Source organism: Tiliqua scincoides, chromosome 8 (assembly GCF_035046505.1).
Source record: "Tiliqua scincoides isolate rTilSci1 chromosome 8, rTilSci1.hap2, whole genome shotgun sequence".
Taxonomy (NCBI): domain Eukaryota; kingdom Metazoa; phylum Chordata; class Lepidosauria; order Squamata; family Scincidae; genus Tiliqua; species Tiliqua scincoides.
The window spans coordinates 7639138-7660626 of NC_089828.1; the positions used below are offsets into that span (position 1 = coordinate 7639138).

Sequence of the window (21489 nt, forward strand, 5' to 3'; positions counted from 1 at the left end):
TATGCCGATGACACCCAGCTCTATCTCTCCTTTTCTCCAGACTCCAGGGTGGCGGTTGAGGGCCTGGAGCGCTGTCTGGAGGCAGTGAGGATCTGGATGGGTGCTAACAAGCTGAAATTAAATCCGGATAAGACAGAGGCTCTCCTGGTTCGGAAATCCTCGATGCAGGTGCTGGACTATCGGCTTGCGCTGAATGGGGTTGCACTCCCTCTGAAGGAGCAGGTCCGCAGCTTGGGGGTCCACCTGGACTCGCAGCTGCTCCTGGATTCCCAGGTGGTGGCTGTGGCTAGGGGGGCCTTCGCTCAGCTTTGGCTGGTGCGCCGAAGTACTTGGATCGTGCTGACCTGGCCACGGTGATCCATGCCTCGGTGACATCGAGATTAGATTACTGTAACACGCTCTATGTGGGGCTGCCCTTGGAGACGGTTCGGAAACTGCAACTAGTGCAGAATGTGGCGGCCCGTGTGGTTACTGGAGGTAGGCAGTTCGACTCTGTCAGTCCGCTTCTCCAGCGGCTGCATTGGCTGCCCATTCGTTTCCGGGCCCAATTCAAGGTGCTGGTATTGACCTTTAAAGCCCTATACTGCTCTGGGCCAGGATATCTTAGAGTCTGCCTACTCCCGTACAATCCGGCTCGTCCTCTTAGGTCATCAGAGAAGGCCTTTTTACAAGTGCCGCCGCCTAGGGAGGTACGTGGGGCGGCTGCAAGAAATAGGGCCTTCTCAGTAGTGGCACCAACGCTATGGAACTCCCTTCCCCTTGACTTAAGAATGGCTCCCTCTCTTGAGACCTTTCGGTGAGGCCTGAAGACCCTTCTGTTTAAACAAGCCTTCTGAGTTCTCGGCCTTTTAACATCTTTTAAACATCTTTTAATATTTTTTACAGGCCTGATTCTTTTATGACTTGCTGCTTCTCTATGCTCTTTTTACCTATTTTTACTCTGACTGCTGTTTTTTTTATGATGTGTTAATATGTTTTTATTTGTTTTTTAAATTATGTTTTTAATATGTTGTAAGCCGCCTTGAGTCCCTTCGGGGAGAAAGGCGGGGTAAAAATAAAGTTGTTGTTATTATCATCATCATCATCATCATCATCTCAGGGTTTCAAGCCAAGAAACGAACATGCCTGAGCAATCCTCATGTTCCCATTTTCTGCCTTTTAGAATAAGAGATTAATGGAATTAGTGTTGCTGACTCCAAATTATCAGCCATTGCATGTCGGAGACATAACAGGTTTTCCTTAAATGCTTGTTCTGTAAATATTTTAAGTACTTCCTCCAACTTCTGCAGTGCCCTTAAGAACAGCCCCACTGGATCAGGCCATAGGCCCATCTAGTCCAGCTTCCTGTATCTCACAGCGGCCCCACCAAATGCCTCAGGGAGCACACAAGACAACAAGAGACCTCATCCTGGTGCTCTCCCCTGCATCTGGCATTCTGACATAGCCCATTTCTAAAATCAGGAGGTTGCACATACGCATCATGCCTTGTACCCCGTAATGGATTTTTCCCCCAGAAACTTGCCCAATCCCCTTTTAAAGCCATCCAGGCCAGATGCCATCACCACATCCTGTGGCAAGGAGTTCCACGGACTGACCACACGCTGAGTAAAGAAATATTTTCTTTTGTCTGTCCTAACTCTCCCAATACTCAATTTTAGTGAATGTCCCCTGGTTCTGGTGTTATGTAAGAGTGTAAAGAGCATCTCTCTATTCACTTTATCCTTCCCCTGCATAATTTTGTATGTCTCAATCATGTCCCCCCTCAGGCGCTTCTTTTCTAGGCTGAAGATGCCCAAACGCCGTAGCCTTTCCTCATAAGGAAGGTGCCCCAGCCCAATAATCATCTTAGTTGCCCTCTTTTGCACCTTTTCCATTTCCACTATATCCTTTTTGAGATGTGGTGACCAGAACAGGACACAATACTCCAGGTGTGGCCTTACCATCGATTTGTACAACGGCATTATAATATTAGCTGTTTTGTTCTCAATACCTTTTCTAATGATTCCAAGCATAGAATTGGCCTTCATCACTGCCGCCGCACATTGGGTCGACACTTTTTCAGCTTTTCCACCACCACCCCAAGATCTCCTGATCTTTCACAGACAGCTCAGAACCCATCAGCCTATATGTGAAGTTTTTATTTTTTGCCCCATTGTGCATGACTTTACACTTACTTACATTGACTACTGGCTCCAGCTCTGTTCCGAGATACAGATAGCAGCTGACACGGGCAACATCAAGGGGATGTATGATGGTATCAAGCAGGCCCTAGGTCCAACACAGAAGAAAATTGCCCCTCTGAAGTCTGCCACAGGCGAGGTCATCCAGGATCGGATGCAGCAGATGGAACGCTGGGTGCAGCACTACTCTGAGCTATATTCCAGAGAAAATGTAGTCACCGAAGAAGCGCTGAACAACACTGAGTGCCTGCCTGTGCTGGAGGAGCTTGACAGTGAACCAACCCTAGAAGAACTTCACATGGCCGTGGACTCCCTTGCCTTTGGCAAGGCACCTGGAAAAGACAGCATCCCTGCTGAAGTCCTCAAGTGCTGCAAAGAGATCATCGTCACTGAGCTGCATGAAATCCTCTGTCTCTGCTGGAGAGAAGTTGGAGTACCTCAAGACATGAGGGATGCAAACATCATCACGCTGTACAAGAACAAAGGCGACAGGGGTGACTGCAGTAACTACCGTGGCATCTCTCTCCTTAGTGTTGTAGGAAAGTTGTTTGCCCGAGTTGCACTAAAGAGGCTCCAGGTACTTGCAGAGAGCGTTTATCCAGAATCACAGTGAGGATTCCGAGCCAACAGGTCCACCACTGATATGGTATTCTCCCTTAGACAACTGCAGGAGAAATGTAGGGAACAGCGACAGCCACTCTTTATAGCCTTCATAGATCTCACGAAGGCCTTTGACCTGGTCAGCAGGGATGGCCTCTTCAGGATTCTCCCCAAGATCGGATGTCCACCCAGGCTCCTCAGCATCATCGGATCCTTCCACAAGGACATGAAGGGCACTGTTGTCTTCGATGGCTCCACATCAGACCCCTTTGACATCTGAAGCGGCGTGAAGCAGGGCTGTGTTCTTGCACCAACCTTGTTTGGGATTTTCTTCGCTGTCCTGCTGAAGCATGCCTTTGGAACCGCAACAGAAGGCATCTATCTCCGGACCAGATCAGACGGAAAGCTCTTCAACCTCTCCAGACTGAGAGCAATGTCCAAAGTCCAGCTGAAATGTCTGCGTGACTTCCTCTTTGCCGATGATGCAGCTGTCACTACCCACTCTGCCAAAGATCTCCAGCAGGTCATGGATCATTTTAGCAAGGCCTGCCAAGATTTTAGACTGACGATCAGCCTGAAGAAAACACAGGTCATGGTTCAGGATGTGGACTCACCTCCCTGCATTACAATCTCTGCGCATGAACTGGAGGTTGTCCATGACTTTGTGTACCTTGGCTCAACGATCTCTGACACTCTTTCTCTATACCGAGGTAAGCAAGCGCATCGGTAAAGCAGCTACCACGTTTTCCAGACTCACAAAGAGAGTCTGGTCCAACAAGAAGCTGACGGAACATACCAAGATCCAGGTCTACAGAGCTTGCGTCCTGAGTACACTTCTGTACTGCAGCGAGTCATGGACTCTTCACTCACAACAGGAGAGGAAACTGAATGCTTTCCACATGCGCTGCCTCCGACGCATTCTCGGCATCACCTGGCAGGACAAAGTTCCAAACAACACAGTCCTGGAACGTGCTGGAATCCCTAGCATGTATGCACTGCTGAAACAGAGACGCCTGCGTTGGCTCGGTCATGTCGTGAGAATGGATGATGGCCGGATCCCAAAGGATCTCCTCTATGGAGAACTCGTGCAAGGAAAGCACCCTACAGGTAGACCACAGCTGCGATACAAGGACATCTGCAAGAGGGATCTGAAGGCCTTAGGAGTGGACCTCAACAAGTGGGAAACCCTGGCCTCTGAGCGGCCCGCTTGGAGGCAGGCTGTGCAGCATGGCCTTTCCCAGTTTGAAGAGACACTTAGCCAACAGTCTGAGGCAAAGAGGCAAAGAAGGAAGGCCCATAGCCAGGGAGACAGACCAGGGACAGACTGCACTTGCTCCCGTTGTGGAAGGGATTGTCACTCCCGAATTGGCCTTCTCAGCCACACTAGACGATGTTCCAAAACCACCTTTCAGAGCGCGATACCATAGTCTCTCAAGACTGAAGGTTGCCAACACACATTGAAATGCATCTGCCATTTTGCTGCCCATTCTGCCAGTTTGGAGAGATCCTTCTGGAGCTCCTCACAATCATTTCTGATCTTCTCTCTTCACCACTTGGAAAAACTTGGTGTCGTCTGCAAACTTAGCCACCTCACTGCTCACCCCTGTCTCCAGGTCATTCATGAAGAGGTTGAAGAGCACTGGTCCCAGGACAGATCCTTGGGGCACACCGCTTTTCACCTCTCTCCATTGTGAAAATTGGCCATTGACACCCACTCTCTGTTCCCTGGTCTTCAACCAGGTCTCAATCCAGGAGAGGACCTGCCCTCTAATTCCCTGCCTGGTGTTTTTTCAGTAGCCTTTGGTGAGGGACCGTGTCAAACACCTTCTGAAAGTTCAGATATATAATGTCCACGGGTTCTCCCGCATCCACATGCCTGTTGACCTTTTCAAATAATTCTAAAAGGTTTGTGAGGCAAGACTTACTCTTACAGAAGCCATGCTGATTCTCCCTCAGCAAGGCCTGTTCATCTATGTGTTTTGAGATTCTATCTTTGATGAGGCGTTCCACCATCTTACCCAGTATAGATGTTAGACTGACCGGCCTATAATTTCCCGGGTCCCCCCCTTTCCCTTTTTAAAGATTGGCGTGACTTTTGCTATCCTCCAATCCTCTGGCACCGTGGCCGTTTTGAGGGACGTTGCATATTTTAGTCAAGAGATCAGCAACTTCATTCTTCAATTCCTTAATAACCCTTGGGGAGGCCTTGGTCCGAGCTGCTGACTGTCTGCTTTTCCAGGATGGGCTGAGCAGTTGTTGGGAAAACCCAACCGCAGATCCTTCCAAATTCATTTTGAACCCAGTGTCTGGAGAGCTCTCTGGTGTGTTGGGACAGAGGGATGTTGGAAACATCAAGGTTGTGCCTCTTATGCTCTGGTTGATCATGGGAAACACCATCTTGAATGCATGCAACTAGTCCCCCTTGCTACCTGTGAGCCTTTTGCAATGGAAGTCTTATGGCTTCGAACTGAGGGCCGCCTATGTGCAAAGCATGTGTCCTGCTATTGAGCCAGTGGTGTAAATAGAGGGAGTGCAAAACACTAAGTTTTGCAGGCAATACCTCAGTTTTACTCTTGTAGCTTGTCATGACTCCAAAGGGGAGACAGAGGGACCACTTGCATGCTGCGGAGAGGCTCCCTGCAAAACTTAGTGCTTTGCACCCCCTCTAGCTATGCCACTGCCTGCCACTGAGCCACTGCAGATTATTATTATTAGTAGTAGTAGTAGTAGTAGTATTTATATACCGATTTTCAACGGAAAGTTCACAAAGTGGTTTACGGAGAAAATCAAACAATTCTTCCTTCTAGGAGCAATCCTGATGTCCATTGGAGATGAGCCTCTACCACCCCTCATTCCTGGACTGGACAGTGGATTTTATTAATTTTCTCTGCCATTATGTTCCATACATTTTCTGTGCAACTTAAAAATCTGTCCCTTCCTCCCCCCCCCCCAGTTTTTTTGAAAATATCACCAACCCTTTGCCATAGAACTGTGAAATGGAATGAAGTGTCAAGCCGGACACTTCTCCATTCCTCTGATCTGTCACCTGCATCCAGGGAGAGAGTGGCTGCACCTCCAGACTCACTGATAATGCACATGGTTTCCATGAAAAGAAGAGTTTTAAGCATTAAAAACATGAGGTTGGATGGAGGGAGAGGAGGACGTTGCCCTGCAGCCTGTGACTTTGAGTCCCTGCATGATGATGAAGCACAGGGAGAACTCTCAATATGAAAGCCTGCTTTTCAGTGTTGTGCTCTCATCATGTTTTCTCATGCTAAATCATTTCAGTGTTCCTGCATTCCTTGCATTTCTTGGGGCACATCGAGTTTTTATTTATTGTGGTAACCTAGTGCCCCCTGCCATCTGAATGATTTTCTTGGAATCAGCAGTAGGGGATGGGAGAGGGAACTCTTTCAGAATCCTCAAAGTTCTTTTGTCTGACTCTGAGTGGGACTGTGCCTGTTCTCCTCTCCTGGTGGCCAGTTCTGTTTTTCAGCCTTCCTGAAATATCTCTGTGAGTGGCCATTACCTACTGCTTTTGTAGAAGACAACAGAAATGAGAAGCACTTTAACTGGCCTGATAAAAGCTGGACTTGCAAGGTGATCCCCTCTGTTCATTGCTCAGTGAACCCAATTGGAGAGACCCAGATTCAAATCCTGCCTCCCCCGCAGACCCATTGGGCAAGTCACTGTAGTAGAGCATCAGTTCCCAATCGGAAAAAATAATGAATGATGGTGTTCTACTTTGCAGGCTTGTTGTTCAGGCAAACAAGGAAAATATTAGCCAATCAAGCCTCCAAATATGTTAGTCGTAGAGTTAAGTTTTTCCATTCTGTTTTTGAACTACTGCCCATCCCCTGAGATCAATTGGGGAGGTCCTCTTGGGTTCTCTGTCAGCTTCAGAAATATGGTTGGTGGGGACAAAAGACAGGACCTTGTGTATGGTAGCCCCTGTCACATGGAATTCCCTGCCCCAAGGGGTTACATTCTCCCCTTCCTTGCTGTCTTTTTGTTGTTGTGTTAAACACTTTTAATTACTACCAAATCTTTGTCATTTGAATCTGCTTATTGGTTCTTTCCTCAGAATATAGCCCTATTCTGGTTTCTTCTGTCTTGGATCTTGTTTTGTAGAGTCTGCTATTTCCTATTGTTATTTTAATATATTCTGCATTGTATTTGCTTTATTCCCTGGGTTGTAAACCAACTTGGGCTTCTCTTTTCTTCAGAGGAGAAAGTCAGGAAATAAATGCTTTAAAATAAAAGAACTTTTGTATTATCTCTCCATCCCGTGCAAAAATCAAAATTCTTCTCCCCCAAATCTGCATTTCTGAAGAGTGACAGCACAATCCTATGCATGCCTACTCACAAGTAAGACTCACTGAATTCAATGGGACCTACTTTCAGGAAAGTGTTCTTAGGATTGCAGCCCTCCTGGTCCCCAATACCTTTGCTTAGTGTGACTTGGTTCATTATGCTTGAAGTTTTCTAGTATCTCAGGAGTGGAGGAGTAGCCAAGTTATAAATTGCAAATAGTGACACCTAGTGACAGAACACAGCATTCAGGTGATAACAAAGATATAATGGGGATTGCAAAATTCTTGCTTGGCAGGAGCAAAAGCTGTGAATGATTCTGTGGCAGCAGCGTTTATACTTTTTTGTGCTGTGTGGTTCTTGATGATTCATAATTGTTGTATGAATTCATTGTTTTCTGCGAAGTATTGTTCTAAGGTATGTTGACTACTAATAAAGCATTGTTATGATCTGCGAACACAGCGTGAGCTCTCCTGAGAGTAAAACATAGAGCAAAAGGAAAAAAAGACACCTCACAAAGAATATTTTCTTCCATATTTACCTGTATTGCTTCCTTCATTTTCAACATTGCTTAGTTTAAATAAGGTTAAGGAGACCCTTAATGTATCTTTAACTTTTGCAAATTGGCAATTACTGAACATCTGTTCCATGAGTGGATTCTTTCTTCAACTTCCCTCCCCCTTCCCTCCACTTTCCCCTGGGGAAAATGCATCAATAATGGAATAAACAGGATGTGTGAAATATTAGATAACCACGTCCCTTCTCTCTCAACTGGTCAACTGCACTTTGAATAGTCTGAGTAGGGTTAGCTTCAGTGGCATAGCTAGAGGGGGTGCAGAGCACTAAGTTTTGCAGTCGCCTGAATGTGCCATGCAAGCAGCCCCTCCCCTTGGAGCCATTCCATTCCCCAGAATGGAATTCAGTCACTTGCAAAACTTAGTGCTTTGCTATGCTAAGCATAGCATATGCTCTCTAGCTATGCTGCTGGTTAGCTTTTCCCCATCCTTGTGGAACGGTCGTCATCTTTCCAATCAATTCAACATAGTCTGTTCCTTCCTGTTACAATGTGGATTAACTTCGTTGGTTGGAACCCCAAATTTGGTATTCCTGAATGAGATGTGCCACAAGATTAACTCTGGAGTAATTTGATGGAAGAGCCAAACCATCAACTGGGTTTGTTTCTACACAGACCCCACATTGCCTCAGCAGAAACGTTAACACTGAGTTAGAAGCGGCAGCACTTAGTTACACAAGGCTGCACAGCAGTGGAAGAAGGATGCTGACGGGCAGGAGAGTCCAAGGGGAAGAACAAAGGCTGCCAGAAGTGACAAACTTCCTGTCCCTTGGATGCCTCCCCAGCATAAAGTCTTATGTTCTTATGTTCAGGAATGGCTGGATTGGCAATGCTCAATTCTATCACGGTAGCCGCAAAAAGAAGACTTTTTTCCTGCTCAACTCAGCAGTTAGAATCTCTGATCTGGAGTCACTCAAAGGTCAATTTGTGCTTGAGTATGCAGGTCATTGCAGAGTGCAGGAAGCTCTGCTCTTGGCTCCTGCTGGTGGACCTTGGCTTCAGTTGAAAACAAAGTTGAAAGTTTCGTTGAAAACAAAGACCCCAAAGCCTGTAGCCTGTCTGTGCCTCTGCAAGTCCCACCTTGGTCCGAGTCTTGGGGGAGGGGCGCAACCATGACTATGTCCAAAGAGTACCATTTGGAGTTGTGTAGCAGAGCTACCTGCCTAAGTAGGCTCCCATTTGACTGGATAAGACCCTCCTGTGCGCCACTGTGAGGTCCTTGTTGGAAAGGCAGGCTATGCAATGTGTTTCGTTTCTCAATGTATACTTTGCCTCAAAGGCTTGCTTGAGGCAGCATACAAAATTCAAACACATCAAAATAAAATGGATAAAAATTAGCCTAAAACTAACAACCAGCATTTCCAACAGCAACTAACAAATTAGCCTGAGGTGCCTTCGAATCAACAGAGCAGAATTTTGGATCTTGAAACTGGGAAGATTTAGACCGCCTCTGCGAAGGCTTCTTCCGTGGGCACCAGCTCCCTGACCCCGGCAGGGAAGGACTTCAGACATTTATCCTGCAGGCAGGCGGCTCTGGAAAGAAGCAGCCCTTCCTCAGTGTCATCTTCATGTCAGTTTTTCTCTGCAGGGGAGCAAGAGGGGATCAAGACTTGTTCCTGCAAGGGGAAAAACCAAAGGCGGACGTGCTGAGGAATCTCTCGTGCATGTGGGGGACTTTGCTCACAACCTGGTGATGAGCTTTGCATTGCGATTGTACCCGTGGTGACTCGATCCAGGAGGATTTGACAGGGACTCTTGGTGGTACCTGTTTGTTCTCCGCACACAGCATTACCGAGGGTTCTTGGGCCATTTCCTGAAATGCACAATTTTATCCAACTCGGGACGGCCTGCGGATGTTTAGACCACGGAGGAAGTCAGCTTGCTGGTTACTCAGCTCTGTATACAGTGCGGAGCCTTCCAAAATAACAGGCCGTCGTCTTAAGTGCCAGGAAAGTTCCAAGGAGCCAAGCCCAGTCTAAGCAAATAATTGGTGATGTGGGCTTTGGGTTTTTTTCCCCTCCCAGCTCTGCAGTTAACTTGAAGTTGGAGAGTTGTTTTGTTCAGGAGGGAAGCTCAAATCTGCTGGCAGGATGGGATTTTAGCAAAAGCACGTCATGCTAGAAGGAGGTGCTGAGTCCAGCTGGGCAAGTGTTTGAGTGTATTTCGAAAGGGCCAGTCTTTGTGCTCATGCATGTGCTCCCTTGGTTCAGGCACATTGGCAATAGCAGATGGTGAGTTCAGCTCAGCAGTTCTGAGACTCTGAGTTCTGAGTCTCAGCAATTATTTTGACCTGGCATTTGAAAGCCTTCCTGCATTTCCCCCTTTGAATCCCATTGGTTGAAGGTGTTTGTGCAGCACTCAGAAAGGACACCATTCGGTTTCCGCCTTTCTGCCTGTCACCAAATGAATGGGTGGCTTTATGATCAGATGGTGTTTCTTGTTTGGAACAAGCTACATTCTTTCCTGGTGCACTTTGGGGTGGGTTTGAAAAGCAGGTCTGGCACACCTGCCCCTTGTTTCCAGGCAAACATCTCGGCCCCTGCCCCGCTGCCTTTGCATGTTCAGGTTTGGGTGGGGTCACCATCTCTGCCAGCCACGTGGGCATTGAGCAGAATGCATGCTCACCCCTGTGGCTGGAACGTCCCAGGGAGTTGCACTCTGGGATGCAACCTTCAGTTCTCTTTGGATGACAAGGGCGGCTTTGGAGGGAGTCCTTCCTTCCCCCTTATCTCCCCAGCAGGGAAGCTCTTCCTGAGGTTATAATTACCTACCAACATTGTGGCTCTCTGAGGTGGGGAGAGCAGGAGCCAGGCAAGATATTTATTTTATTTTAACTTGAAATTGCTGTCTGCTGCAGTCGTGCCATCGCTGTTACAGCGGGGCAGAAATTACAGGCCTGGTTGTGGCTTTCTTCCTTTTTCTTCTTTCAGAGTTTTTGCCAAGTGGCAATTTACTTAATGAAATCCTGCTATTTGGTTCAGTGGGGATATCTTTCACAGATGTTGATTTAACCGAGCTCTGTGTGTGTGTGTGTGTGTGTGTGTGTGTACTTTAAAAAAATGTGAACTGTGCAGTTTCGTTCTCTATTTTTAACAAAGTTGGGATTTGCCTGCATTTTGCTTAGCGGCATGGAGGCTGCTCTCTGTTCTGCCTGCGATGGACTGGCTGGCACATCTTGCTTTGGTGCTTCCCTCTTTCTGTCTCCTGCGCAAAGCGATAGGAAACCTTGCCCAAATAAACCCTAGTAGTAAATAGAGATTCAACATGTGCCATCGCTGGGTTGTTCCACCCCAGCCTGCAGATTCACATCAGCAAAACAGGCCAAATATCTCCCTTTCCTCTCTCTGTTTTCCTTCTCACCCTGCTTTTGGTTTCAGTGTAGGGAGGTTTATTTTGTTTAGATCTGTCAGCCACCCTGTTAGGAGAGCTTGGAGCAGGTCGCAGGATCACAGATATGAAAGGATCCTTGTTCAGGGCTAGAGTATCATATGAGCCTGCGCCCTGGCCTGTGTTTTGTACAGAACGTGGAACCAAAAGCAACAATGTTCAAGCTCCTTAAGCATGGAGCATGGAGTAGAGCAGGGGTGTCCAAAGTTTTTGGCAGGAGGGCCACATCATCTCTCTGACACTGTGTCGGGGGCCGGGGTGGGGGAAAGAATTAATTTATATTTCAAATTTGAATAAATTTACATATGTTTATGTAACTGAATATATTAAAGATTAACTTATATGAATGAATGAAGGTCTTGCAATTGTTCAAGGCCTATAAAAGGCAAAGCAAGGCTGGCCTTTCCTTTTCTGCTGCTACTGCATCACAGATGTGAAAAAGCAAGCATTGGAAGGAGCCCTCATCCCACAGCTCACACGAGAGGTCAAACAGTTGCCCTCACGCTAAGAGCAGTTGCATCGGGCCAGTGTGGGCTCCAACAAATCACTGGAGGGCCAGAGGCTCATTGGAGACTGGGAGCTCCCTGAGGGCCGCATTGAGAGGCCTCGAGGGCTGCAAGTGGCCCCAGGGCCGGGGTTTGGGCACCCCTGGAGTAGAGGAAGAGAGGGGAATGCTCAAGTCCATGATTCCCCAGGCTCCCTCACCCAGCAGGGAATCTTGGGTTCCCTTAGCATCTTCTGAAAGCAAACAATGCATTCTCTCACTGGGTCACAGCTCCATTCTCACTCTGCATGTGTTCAGTGGTGGTCCCTTTAGCATCAGCAGTCCACATGTCCCAAAACTGGCATCCTCAGGAAATGCTTAGACCTCTTCCTGCCCCAGGCCTTTCTTGTTTGTGTTTGTCTGCTGCTGATGTTTTAAACTGGGATTTCCTTTAGAAAGTACTGTTTAAAAAAAAAAAAGCAAGGGGTTTGGGTTTTCTTTAATGTGGATGCCAGCCTGCAAATGTTTTCCTTGCATCTTGCGGTTGCAACATTGTAAAAAGAAGGAGGGAGGAGGGAGCTGGCAGCACAGGCTGTGCCCACTGCCGCAGCCAACGTAGGAAGTGGTGAGGTGGCCAGGAATGCAGCTCGCGCCCTCAAGATTAATTAATGGCAAGGCTTGGCTCCAGGCCAGCCCCAAGTTGTGGGGAGAGAAGATGCACAAAAGACCTCTCACCAAAGGAGGAAGGAGGGATTCGACTTTGCTGCAAGACGCTTTGTCAGGTGGATCCTCTTTTTAAAATATGTATTTTCACTCCCTGCGCTTGCTTATTACGGAGTCGGGGAGCTGGCATCCCTGGGTGTTTTCTGTACCACAGAAGTCATGCAAAAGATCAGGGCTTGATCTGAAATGCTGACCTTTGATGCTGTTGCATGCAGCAACTGTTACCCTGCAGATGCCCGATCTTGTCTGATCTCAGAAGCTAAGCAGGGTCAGGCCTGGTTAGTACTTGGATGGGAGACCGCCTGGGAATACTGGGTGCTGTAGGCTTATACCATAGTCTTTCGAGACTGAAGGTTGCCAACCAACGATGCTGTTGGATTCTGGTGTTCTCCGCAGAAGGAGGGCACAGAAAGCAATGCATACAATTGGAGAATGTTGAGCTGTCAGCCAGCCCCTGAACCCACCCGCAATTTCTTATGGAAGTGATGGAAGTTATGAGCCTGGAACCTCAGCCGTGTCGTCAGGGGTCGTCAGGGGCCAGGAGCCTGCAGGTCGGGGGGGGGGCTGCTCCTGCTGGTTGGTGTCTTCACCATCCACCAGACCCCCAAGTTCTCCTACCCTTCTTGTCTGGAGATCCGGTGACTGTATCACTTGCTGCCAGGAAGAAGAACCACCTGCAGGTCTCCAGAAGGACTGCCTGTAGCGGGCTGGCATCTCTGAACACAGGACTCTACCTTCTCCCAAGTCTAGCCCTCCGTCCATCCACCTCAGCCTAGTCTGTACTGACTGGCAGCAGCTTTCTGGGTTCCAGGCAGATCTTTCCCAGCCCCACTTGAAGATGCTTCTAGGGATTTAATCCAGAGCCTTCTGCTTGTGGAGCAGAGTTGGCTCCATCATTGGGCTGCAGCTCAATCTTGAGCAGGCTTGAGCAGCTGCCTCAGATTTGTGGCCCAACCAAGCCTCTCCTCTTCTCTTGGCTGTAGATTGACCCTCCTGCCTGGAACTTGGACCAGTCATCCATTGTCTGGGGCTGCAGAAACTGAGAGACTTGCTTCAGTGTTCTGGCAAGTCAGCCCAGGGCTCTGCCTGCCTACTCAGAAGAGCCTGGATTGTGACTATGATTTCTAGGAACCAGGTTGAGTGCTAGCCCTTACTAGAAGCCATGATATGTTAGATATGCCAAGGATTATAGTTACAGGAACCTGGGAAGCCACTGCATCCCCACACATACTCAGAAGTGCCCTGCTATGCCTTTTCTGGGCTAGTGATGCCCCTCTTGTCCCCCGGAACTGCTTGTCTTAACTTCCCTGAAATTATTGGATTCTTTACCTGAATAGGACCACCCCCCCCCCCAATTGTTTTGACTGTGCTCCTTAAGTGAAATTCTGCAGGCAACTCTTGATGGAAGCCACAGGTGGTTTGGGGCCCCCGCTTGCCATGCTGTGCAAACGAGCTCCAGCGCTCCTTTCTGCTTTCAACTCAGCGAGCAAAATTAAAAGGCGAGGAAGGGTCTTGGAGAGGGGGCAGGGGAGAGAAAGGAGCTTAATGGCTGCAAACCGAAATGACTTAACTCCAAAGGTATGCCTCTGAAGAGCTGGCTTGTGCAGACACGCAGTTCGGGGCCATGAAAACACAGCTTCAAGAAATGCCCCCGACCTGTCGCGGATTGTTTGTCTCTTGCGCCATGCAAAAGGAAGCAAGGCAGTGGGGGGAGAGCTGCTCTTGAGGAGAGGAGGGCAATTCTTCTTCTGAAAAGTGTCCACTGCTAGATCACCCCCCCCTTGCGCTCCTTCAGAGCTTTTAATGTAATGGGATCATTTTGGAGGCTGGGTCGTTCAGTTTTACAGTGATGCATTCCAGCTGAAACTTGTAAGCCTGCGGTATTTTAAGTATACCGGCCTGATGAAAATGATTTGAAGCATTGTTGGGGTGGGATGTCACAGGGGGGGCTGATTTTTTCTTTTTCTTTTGGGTTAGAGCTGGACTGGTTCCCATTTCTGCAGGGGAATGTTAAAGCCTTCCTTAACCAGTGCCTTGTTACCAAGGTGATGAATTGTGGGGGGGGGGGTTTCCTTGCCTTGTAGCGCGTGTGGAATATGGTCCTGGGTGAATGCAGAGCTTCCCGTGCATGTCCTCATGTTTCGAGACCTTTTGAGTATGAAGACCTGCTTGAGAGGACAGTTCATACCTTCTGAAACCCCAAAAGCACAAGGGGAGACTGAGTAAGAATTACAGTACAGGCTGAGGTGTGTTTACTCAGAAGTAAGCCCTACTGAATCCAGTGGAGGTTACAGCCATGTAGGTGTGCATGGGGTCACAGTCATGGAGCTCCCATGACTAGCAGAATCAGAATAGATTGTGCAACATGGTTACAAAAATAGCTGAATAAATGATGAGAAAGGAGAGTGAGCAGGATGTGCTCCCACAATTTGCATGTGTGAAAAGGTTGACACAGTGGATCCAAAGTGTCTTCGCCCCACTGGAGTAGCTAGAGAGAGTGCAAAGCACTAATTTTTGCATATGCCTCTGTTTTGCACCCGCCGCCCAAAGTGGCTCCAAAGGGAAGGGGCTGCTTGCATGGCGTGGTGAGGCTCCCTGCGAAACTTACTGCTTTGCACCCTCTCTAGCTACACCACTGCTTGACCCCGCATCTGAACTGTTTGGTTTCCCTTGTTGTCTTTATTAATATGTATTACTCACAGCAGACCACACACAGCCTCAGTGCCAGGGGCTTTTGGAAGGTCTGCTTTTGGAAGTGGCTGCGTTGGACCTTGGCTGGAAGCAACGATTGCTAGGATTCCTAATTACCCAGAGCCTTCTTTCTGAGAAGTAAACTGCATTGAGCTCACCAAAATTTTCTTCCAGGCTTCCCTGTTTGCCAAATGTGGATTATTTGCATTTTATTGCAAGTCAAATAGAGATGGTTCTTCTTTAGTTTTCAAGGAGAATTGGAAGGGTTAAGCTGTAATTCCTTCTTTAAAAAAAGCGAAGCCCAACACTAAATAACGTCAGGCTCTGCATCTAATGGGCCATTGATGCTTTTGGAGGAACACAATGGGTTAACCAGATGACGATGGGTTAACTTAATTACTCCCAGGCTCCAGAATTTGTAGAGGAAAACCAAAAGCAGCTCCCCAGTTCCACCATCCATCACTCCAAGGCAACTGGCATGACTTGGAAGAACAGGGCACACCAGTCTCCGAGAGGTGGGAGGGGGGAGAGCAGCTTGGGCACCACTAGTATGCAGTGATGAAGGAAGGCTGCATTTGTTCTCAGGCAGTCTTGCCACCCCTTCTTTGCAGCTCAGCTTCCAGGCCCTGCTCTGGTGTCTTGAACAGCCGTCTGGCACAGGAGTGAGGCCAGTGATGCTTTTCACAACAGGGAATGAACTCGGTCACAGAGCGCACGCTTGGGATGCACGACAGCCCAGACTCACTTCATTGGAGGGTCATGGGGCTGGGAGTGGCAGCCTTGGCTGGAGACCTCAGAGAGCTGCTGCCCCAATGAAGGGAATGTGCAGTGTGGGGGCAGTAGATGAGGCAGAACCGCCCCATCGGCATCCTCAGAAAATTGCCACAGCCTAGCCTGGTGATTGCGCATGCTTTTGCCCACTTACTTAGGTGCAAATGGGTGGAGCACATGCGCAATCACTGGGTCAGACTGCATCAATTTTTGGAAGATGTTAGTGGGGTGGTTCTGCCTCACCTGCTACCCCTGCACCACACATCCTTGCTCTGACGTGGACAGTGCTGGGCCTGGTGGGCCTGCACAAGACCCTGGCTAAGAGTGAATTATCTCTACCTCCTTCAGTCCAGCATCAGGTCAGGCTTTGAGACGAAGACGGCTTGGTGGAAGGTCCCTACTCCGAATGGGGGCGCGGCCCTGCTGGTCCTGCAGCTTTCAACACCATCAACCCTGGTGTCCTTTTGAGCTGTTTGGCCAAGCTGGGAGCACCGTTTTGCAGCAGTCCCTCTTCTTCTTGGCTGATAGATCCCAACTGACGTTGCTGGGGGGACACTCATTTGCCGCCCTGACCCTTTGGGGTGCCTCAGGGTTCAATTTTGTCCCCCATGTTATTCAATATCTACGTGAAACCGCTGGGAGAGGTCATCTGGAGATTTGGTCTGCCATCAGTAGGCTGATAATAGTCAGCTCTGTCTCTCCTTTCCACCAAGATACCCAGCTGGCTGTTGAGGTCCTGCTGCCTGCAGGTGGTTGGGATCTGAAATTAAATCTGGACAAGGCAAATGGTTCTCCTGGTTTGGAAATGCACAGTGGATGTCCTGGATTGTGCTCTTGCTCTGAATGGGGTCATGCTTCCTCTGCAAGAGCAGCCTGGGTTTCTCCATGACTCACAGCTGCTCTGGGATGCTCAGGACTGTAGCCAGGGGCCTTTGCCCAACTTTGGTTGGTGGGCCAGCTACAGCTGTACCCGCACCAGTCAGATCTGCCCTGGTGGTTCATGCCATGGTGACATCAAGATTAGACAATTGTAATGTAATGTGCTGTGCACGCGGGGCTGTCCTTGCAGGTAGTTTGGAAGCAGCAGTTAGTGCAGAATGGAGCAGCTTAGTTGCTGCTGGTTACTGAAGGTCATTGGTTCAACACTGTCACACAGCTGCGCAGGCTGCCAGTTCGCATCCGGGCCCAGTTCAAGGTGCTGGTTTTGACCTTTAAAACTTTTGTGGCTTGGGGCCAGCATACCTGAGAGGCAGCCTTCTACTGTGTCACCTGCTATCAAGACTGGGGCCAGCCTAGACTTTTGCACTCCGCTTCGCTCCCTTGCACTCTTTTGAGGCATCCTCTGGCACATGGGGGTACCTCTTTCAGTCTGCATTATTTCTTTGGGGACATGGGGTGTGTCTGCCTTTGGGCCACCCTGGTTCAAGAGAGAGTTGGAGACATTTCTGCAGGCCAGCTGAGGACTCCACAAGGTTCAGGGATCTCTTTTCCCTAAGACACCCAGACCCTGAGGGTTCTTCCCATCCTGTTATCTGCTACTTCAAGAAGGGCTGGTGGCTACTTTTACACTTCCTCCTTAGGCCCTGCTGCTATCACTGGCCGAACAGCTCCAGCTGGTTCTCAAAGCACTCCGGGACTTTGTGGAACCTGTCCCAGGAGATGAGAATGGAATGAGTCCTGCCTCTGGTAGGCAACAAGGTATACCACACTCAAATTTGTTCCTTCCGGCAGGTAGGGGGATGGAATTGCCAGCGAGGCTTCCTCTAAACCCCTTCAGAGATGGGAATGCGAAAAAAATGCTCCTTGCATAAATAGGAAGAATCTGTGTCCACCGCTTGTGATTCTGTTTTGTGAGCAGACTGGAGCATTTATTATCATCCAGTGATTGGGGGGGGGGGGCGAGTGTTTCTTCTTCTCTAGGAAGGGGCTGTGGAATTCTGCAAGCACCAGGAGCTGAGGCCAGGTTGTGAGGGGGTGGCACTGGGTCAAGGAGGGTTCAAAACATGGGACACCCATGCCTCTCTTCTCCTCCCCACCCCTGCCTCTCCAGTCAAGGTTGTTTCCCCTGAATGACTTTCAGAGGTCAATTGGAACTGTTTCTCTTCTGCCACACAGTTGAACAATTAAGCTGTGTTGAAGTTTTGGATCTTTTCCCCTCCTAGCTGAATTAAAGGCCGGGGTGGGGTTGTCGGCTGCAAAAGGTGCATTTTCTCACCACCAACAGAAGCTTCTATTTCTATACCTTCTATACTGTGAAACTCACTAGCTGATTCTGGGCCAGTCGCTGCCTCCCCCCCCCCACACACACACACACACTGCTGATGTGAGGACAAAAATGGGTCACCCCTGAAGACTGTTCTGTGCTCCTTGGAGAAAGTGTGGGTTACGAATGCAGGTGAGAACAGTGGAGGTTCTTTCCTCTGGACGGAAGGAAGAAGGCGCCGCAGACAGACTTTGGGGCTGGTTGGTGGGAAAGTTGTCAGTTCACAGAAAGAGCCTCCCCATGAAGTGCAGAGCTTTTTCTTTCAGAGGATGTCCATATGCTGGCTGTCAGGTCGTTCTCCACAGGTCCAGCTTACCTGGCTTCCCAAACAGTGACTAGTTATGCAGTCCCCAAGCATCTCTGTTAATTGCATTTTGATGTTCATAATCACAAGATGCGGAAATTCCGAAATCCAAAATATACAATTCAGGTGATCAAATCTGCTCACAGAAGCAGAAACTTAGTACTCGACCAGCTCCATCATAAGAACATAAGAAGAGCCCTGCTGGATCAGACTAGAGGCCCATCTAGTCCAGCTTCCTGTATCTCACAGTGACCCACCAGATGCCGCAGGGAGCACACCAGACAACAAGAGACCTGCAAGGCCTCCTGGGAATTGTAGTTTAAGAACATAAGAACAGCCCCACTGGATCAGGCCATAGGGCCATCTAGTCCAGCTTCCTGTATCTCACAGTGACCCACCAGATGCCGCAGGGAGCACACAAGACAACCTGCATTCTGTTGCCACCCCCTTGCACCTCACATTCTGGGGTAGCCTGCTTCTAAAACCAGGAGGTTGCACATACTCATGGCTTGTAACCTCTGATGGACTTTCCACCATCAGTCTGTCTAGTCCCCTTTAAAGGCATCTAGACCAGATGTTATCACTGCATCCTGTGGCAAGGAGTTCTACAGACTCGGTCAGAAAAAAAGCAACAGCTGTCTCTGTGCTTCACACTTGCTCAACTACAGCCCTTTCCAGAAAGGTGAGTCAGGTGACCTGCAACTCAGCAGAGACCTGGCTTGTGCCTTAAAAGTGCAGGACTTCCTGTTCCTTGGTAGAATGCCCACCTCCGCAGAAGCCCACCTCAGCTTTTCTCTCCCTGCCATCCTGATTTACGTCCTCTCCCCCCCCCCCCCAACTTGGCTTAGTTATCTTGAACGCTGGCTCGTGCCCTCTATATCGTCTTCTGTTGTGGCCTGACTTTTTGGAGCATTGACTTTGGCTGTGAACCCGGGACAGCAGATGAGCCATTTGACGACTTCTCTGCCGTGGGCCTGTGGTGCTTTGAGCCAGGATTCCTGCAAGCTCCTGCCTGGGACGGGCTGTAAGAGACCATGTCACAGATTCCACTTGGTCCTGACAAGGCAGCAGACTTGGGGGGAGGGCTGGCTGTGACTTTAGAAGCACAGGGAAAGGGGTTTCAGCAGTTTCCTTGACCAGCATGGATGCAGATGGGCCAGGAGAGATGCAAATTCTTGATCCAGGCACCTTTTGCTTTCCATTTTTAAACATATTTTTTTCCGCGCCTGCTGCTCTCGGCTACCTCCAGGCCAGGGGCTTGTTTGATGGACAAAACACAAAGCTGTTTTCTGGTGTCAGCCAGAGTTCTTAGACCCTGGCATTGTCTGCCTGAGAAGTGGAGGGGGGGGGGAGTCCTCCATTATCTCACCCTCCCCTTTCCCCTTTTAAAAATCTTATAGTTACAACTCAAGTTAAACTCTAACAAAGCTGTGCGATGCAGAGACGGTTCCCCAGGCGAGCAGCGAGGTCTGTTTCCCCTGCCAGTGTAATTTGAGAATGAAAAGGGGAGGGGAGGGAGGGGGGAGGCCTCTGTTTTTGAAATCCGGTGAGTCAATAGATCCTCTCAAGCAAAATGATGGCATCAGCCTGTGTGCGAGTTAATCAGACTTGATGGCATGAAGGTGGAGGGGTCGGGAGGCCGCAGGCCTCTGAGAGATTGTCAGGGAGCTGAATACCAGCCGGAGAAGCCGGCGCTTCCTGCCAGGGCTCGAGCCCCGGCACTCCTCCCCGCCCCAAGAATTCAGGGCTGACGTGTGCGGCCGGTGCCGACAGGCCCGTCTCCACACGCAGCAGCCACGGAGGCACTGTTGTCTTTTCATCTGCAGCCTGCTTATTTATTTAAGCGTGGCATTTGGAAGTAGCCAAGCACGACATGTGGCCGGCAAAGGGACACGTGAAGCGCAAGGAAGGGCAGGAAGGGAGTCGCTCTCTGGACGCCCACTGGGGCCCCGAAGGAGAGAGAACCTTCTCTCTGCAGAGTTTCGAGCCAGTGTGCAGCTCGTCCAGCCAGTTCACAACTAGGCTGGAGTCACTGGACTGCTGCTCAGTGAGACTCCTGCGCAGCTTCAGGCTTCCTCCCTGTCCTCTCCCTTTTTGGAAAAGGGGAGTCATTTTTTTAGTTATCATGGAGAACGTTTGGAAGAGCTTGTTGGATGGTAGGATTCTTCAGGATTTGCCTGAGACCCACAAGAGACTTTAGATTTAGGATTCGCACTCCCTGGAACCACCCACCCCCCCCCCGCACATCCACTGGCAGTCTGTGATCCGGCCCAGATGGTTCACTTGTTCTCTCCTTGAACTTCCCTCCTCTGAGGTTGCCAGTTGTGACAAGTTCCAGCAGAAAGCCAGGAATCCAGGGAATGGGACCATCTGGGAATGCAGGTTGTGAGTCAGGAGCCAGGTGGCCTGAGGATGGGTGTAGATTTGGGAGCTCCCTGGGAGTGCGGATCCTCAGTCTCCAGGGCAGGTGCAAGAGAGAATGAGGGTTGTCCAGCCAGAGGTTTCACATTGCCCACCAGTCACAATAAGGGGTCAGCAAGAACATGCCAAGAGCCCTGCCTGGTCAGGACCAGGATCCCATTTCCAAAGTAGCCAGCCAGCTGCATCCAGGTAGCCCATAGGCCAAGGTGGGGTTTTTGCTCTCCTGCCTGTTGGTGGACTTCCCGGGCATCTGCTTAGCTACTGTGGGAAACTGACTGCTGGGACAGACCATGACATGAGCCATTCTGATACGAAGTTGACCTCTGGAAAGAGTGGGCAGTGTGAAGCCCCTGGAGTCAACCAGGCCTGGTGGAAATGCTGGGTGCCTGGTGGACAGAGTGGGACCTTCTGCCTGTGGCACTTCAGGCTCCAGCACCTGAGGGGCTGCATGTGGCTCAGTGGCAGAGCCCCTGCTTTGCCCACGGAATGTCCTCGCTTAGGTCTCTGGCAACATCCCCAGGCAGGACCCTTGTCCAAAGTCCTGAAGAGCTGCAGACAGGGCTGAGGGAGTCGGGCTGGCTTTGTGGAAGGCAGCTTTGTGCCTCACTATGCAGAGATTCACCTCCGGTCCAGCTCCAAGTCCAGTTATGGTCCTACCTGGCTGGAGGAAAGACTGAGAATGTCCCTGCATGCCATGCGTGAAGAGAGCTCATGACCACGTGCGTCCTATGCATGTGGCTGCAGCTGGTGAGAGCCTTGGACCTCCTTCCTAGAGCAGGA

General features: G+C 49.6%; 1 protein-coding gene and 1 pseudogene across 1 annotated transcript in view; both read left to right on the forward strand.

Annotated features, from left to right (window-relative positions):
- SMAD6 (SMAD family member 6) overlaps window positions 1-21489 on the forward strand; it is a 66799-nt gene that overhangs the window by 42818 nt on the left and 2492 nt on the right. The gene's annotated exons all lie outside the window — the stretch shown is intronic.
- LOC136659655 (5S ribosomal RNA) lies at window positions 12467-12586 on the forward strand (annotated as a pseudogene).